The sequence below is a fragment of the Aptenodytes forsteri genome, unplaced genomic scaffold (assembly GCF_000699145.1).
Source record: "Aptenodytes forsteri isolate BGI_AS27 unplaced genomic scaffold, ASM69914v1 Scaffold8, whole genome shotgun sequence".
Taxonomy (NCBI): domain Eukaryota; kingdom Metazoa; phylum Chordata; class Aves; order Sphenisciformes; family Spheniscidae; genus Aptenodytes; species Aptenodytes forsteri.
Window position 1 is genome coordinate 8,064,058 of NW_008796218.1, and position 4,518 is coordinate 8,068,575.

Consider the following 4,518-nt stretch of genomic DNA (forward strand, 5'->3'; position numbering starts at 1 on the left):
TGAACATAAGACTGAGGTTTTTTCTTAATCTTGTGAGGTTGAACTTCAGAGGGCTGCTCACCTACCTACTAGACCTACAAGACTATCTACTACAATGGTCTTAAAAGTTTACTTTTTCCATAGTAAATCTCCTACTTAAAGCTTTAATTTCCCACAGCATTCTCAACTCTTAGAAATAGATTTTTTTTATTTCCTCAAATTCTGCATCCACTTCTTTAGACATGGAAGACTATAATCTTTTTTTTTTTTTAAGATACAGATCGTAGAAAAGTATTTGATGATTCCTTATCTTCAAATTAATACTTTGATTCCAGTGCTTAACACATTCAAGAAACGGTCCAAAATGCTAAAATATAAAAGCCCCTTTCTAACAACAGTTACAGAAGAATTAAAAATAATCAGTGTTCCCTTTTTAAAGATCTCAGTTTGCCCTTTTACCTTTTATTGGCCTGCTTCATATTTAGGGAGCTAAGAGCAAAGAAATGGAAATCCAGCAAAAAAAGCACCTTTAAAGATGCAGAATTCTATACTTGTCCCTTCTTTACGCTGTACTAATTCTACTTTTGTCCCTAATAATTCTCCCCTGTTCTCCCCTCATCCTACCTTCACTCCATCCATACAAGGGCCAATTTTACTGGTTTGTTTGTTTTTTTTTTCTTTTCCTTATTGCAAGGACTGGATAGTGCAGTCAGTAGGCTGCAGATTTTCAGAGAAAATGCTTCAAAACTTCCTGTGCAATTCCAGAAAAGTTATTTGAGGCTCAAACAGCAAAGTAACCAGCAGCACAATGAACTGCTGGATTGTGATACCGTGAACTTTCACGCATCTCTTCTTCTGTCAGTAGATGTGGACTTGCCAAAGATTGAAAAGGGGACAGGTCTTCAGCTGGTTTTCCTTAAAGTGCTAACAATGCAGAAGAGCTCTAAAAGAACACTGCATCAGCATTGGCTACATTTCTACTGCTGGCAAATACAGAATGGCTATGTCATTTTGATATTCATTAGCAACTTGCCAAGGGTTGCAAACTTCAGGTTTGGAGGGGTTTTTTGGGTTTTGTTTTTGTGGGTTTTTTGTGGGTTTGGTTTTTTTTGTTTTGTTTTTTTTTAACAGAACAATACAGAAGAAAACAAGCACTGCAATGCTGGTTCTACAAATAAGACCACCAACCTCTGAAACAGGAAATGGATCTCCCACCAACAGTGTAATTGAAAAATCAAAACTGAAGTGTTTCAGAGAAGACATCCCAAATCAATGGTATTAGTCTACACAATCCTCTTTACGTAGGCCTTCTATTTCAAACAGGTAGGATAATATTACTTTGGGAAAGATAACATCAGATTGTATTCTGACATTTACCTGTTTTCTTAAGATTTTGCACCCCTGGAGTTCTTAGCGTACAACTGTGCATATGAAAGAGCTACATGGCAGCCCTCCCTCCGTTCAGTTATTAAAACTTTTTTCACTATTTGTCAAATCTTGAATACAGGTGTTGGGACAGGAGTGTATGAATTCTTACAGAGAAGGAGAAATGATTAAAGCGTGAACTTTAAACAGACTGTGGAGAGGGGGAGGTATCCCGTTCCCACAGACTTATTTAAAAGCTCATCATCTCTTATAATGAAAGCCTGCTTTTTACTGTAGCATACCAATGTTGCACAATGATACTTCCATTAATATGATGCATACGTTAGTGTGTTAAGTACTGTATTGACTAAAACCAGCCAAGCGTCATTGACTGAAAACTGACACACTTCAGCACTTGTGATGCTCATTAATGCATCTCTGAACAATAGTTTGACAATCAACAGCCTAAGAAATTTACCTGTAACTGCAAATAAAGCATAATTTTTAGTCTGAGAGACCAATTTTTATTCTTCACACTAATAACAAGTTAAACCTGTGGTATGTTAAATTAGTCTTTACATAAGGCTAGGATTCCCTTCATGAAGCTTGAATTCTGAATATTCCTCTTTAAGAAGTCTCACATAAAGAGATTAAATACTGTAGCATCCACAAATTACAAAACCTCCTGAAGATTTAATTATTAACTAGAGATTATTACTCCATTAAAGATGTTTCATGCACAAATGCTACACTAGATGTTTGCACAGTTTTAAAGGTTGGCAGGAGGATCTAACAGAGTATTTTTTAAAAAAACAAACTCCTGATTCTTATCTAGTAGACACATATTTGTGGTAGCTACCTCTTTATCCCAATAGAACAATATATTTTAAAGTCATCGAGTCCCATAGCTTTGCCCTTGTTAAGCACAAATGGCAGTAAAAAAAAACCCATAAGAACATTAGAAAGTCAAAAGAAGTTTCAGAAGTAACACCTCTGAAAGCTTCTCGTTCCTGGATTCCCTACAAAACAGAGGAAGAATCCCCCAAGTTCCAGAGATTCTGGTGTGTGTCCCCCCCCCAAAAAAGGGCGGGGAGGGAAGTAACACCAGGCCCACCAGTCACATACCACTGTTGGAGGCTCCCAGCCAGTGCTTTGATGATTGTATTGCCTTCTATTGCAAGCTTAGGTCTCTGTTCTGGCTCTTCAACTGAACTACTTGCTCGCTGATCTCATGGATCTTTGTACACCACTGGACGACAGAAGATCACCAGGCAGCTGTGCTTCTTCAAATATCTACAAACATTGATACCATTTTTCATTTCTTCTGCAATTATACCTTTTCTCACACTGAGATGCTTACAAAAGTCCCCCCCAAAAAATCCAACTAAATCTCAAACCTTTTAATCAACAACACAGCTGATAAGCATTAATAAAAACCTCTTTTCTAAAAGACATGAGTTCATTAATTCCACCTGTCTTTCCTATTAAAAACCCCCAACTATTCTACATGCTTTTCCCTGTTGTAGAGGAGTAGCTCTACATAAACCTGTGCTTAACATAAAGTATCATTAAAAGCAAGAGACTCCCAGGTTCCTGCCTTGATGCTTGATTTCATCATATAAGAGCTCAAATGTCTACGGTGAGTGGCTTTCAGGTGCAACATATTTTAAAACTAGAAGGCGAGAGCTCCTGTCTAAAAGAACCTCCTGACCTTTACTATATAAATAACTTGATCTCATTAAGTTATGTAATGAAAATCAGGTCAGAAATACATTTTAAAACTGCTTCGAGTAAGTTTTCAATGAGAGGATTTCTGTGCTTAGTTCAAGGAGAACTGAAAAAAAAACAAACAAAAAACTTAGCACCTACCATAGCACACTTGAAAAATGAAAATGAAACTACTGATGTTGTTATTCACAGAAATGACCACTTTGAAGCCTTTTTTAAAGTGTTAAAATACTACACTAATATAAATACTAATAACATATCCTGACTCCAAAACGTGCTACTTATCTCACCTTTGAGAAAGCAGGGTGACGAACAGGAACCTAAGAAGTTACATACTTTAAACATGAAAAGGTAGAAGAGTTCACTTAATTTTACTAAATCTTCACAATAGATTTCCAATAACCTTCAGTACAACAGGTTTCAAAAATTGCCCCAAAACACAAAGTTTCTTGGACACAAACCCAAAAAGTATCCTCAATTCTACATTTTTCCACAAGAGGACACTAAAATAATGACAAAAATAGTTGTACAAAAATGTACAACCATGTACCATTCCTCTTCATTAGCTAAGTAGAATGTTTTTCACTTAAAAACTATTCTGCAGTCAAGTAGACATTAATGTGTACTTACTTTTGTTCTAACGTGCATTTTAGTCATTCTAGTGATTAGTATTTGGCTTTTAGCGTGCCTCGGGTGACAAGAAAAACAGGTAATTTAAGCTTGTTGTAGACAAAAATCAACAATTAAGTGATACCACAGAAATAATCTTGTATTTAATTTGAAAATGCACTATTAACCATAAATTTACAGAGAAATAAGCACGTGCTTAACTTCACAGTATGACTTCAAAGAACAACTGGGCACCAAGAAGAGCACCTGTGTGTTAGTGGGATCAGGCCGCACTTACTCTTCCACTCCTTCTGCTGGTCGCCTAACCCCACAACCAAGCACCAGCAAGCTACGCCCCGATGTGAGAGAAAAAAGTGTGTAAAACAAACTAAAACTGCAGCCCACGTTCCCCACACCCCTTGGCTCTGGCAAGGGCCCCTTGTAGGCAGCAAAGCTCTGTGAAGCAAAGCAGACCTCCGTGGTGTGGGAGGCTAGATGGCTGGCTCCCTTGTCTCCCATTACCTCAGGACAGAGACCAAGTGCCTGAGCACGCTAACGGCCCGGCTGATGAGCCCTGCTCTCGCGAGCGGGGGAAGGCCCCCACGCCCATGGGAGGCCCTTGTAAGCTCTCTCCCACACCTGCAAGCCATGATTTCCGGATACACTGCCTCCTCACTTACCCAGCGCAACTCAATTTTAATCACTTGCTACTCTCTCCCGTTGCAAGCCCGGGGACCATGCGGCGCGGAGGGAACCTCCCGCACCGCCACGGGCGGGGTGAGGAGGCAAACGGCGGCAACAGGGTCCTCCCCCGCGCCCAGCCCACCCTGAGGCCCG

General features: G+C 39.3%; 1 long non-coding RNA gene across 1 annotated transcript; it reads right to left on the reverse strand.

Moving 5' to 3' along the window:
• Positions 1 to 250: 250 nt before the first annotated feature.
• LOC103906776 lies at positions 251 to 4,511 on the reverse strand. The gene is made up of 2 exons (XR_658034.2): positions 4,362 to 4,511; positions 251 to 2,637 (listed from the first exon to the last, which is right to left on the reverse strand). It is a non-coding gene; the product is annotated as an uncharacterized LOC103906776 (long non-coding RNA).
• Between the last annotated feature and the right edge of the window lie 7 nt (positions 4,512 to 4,518).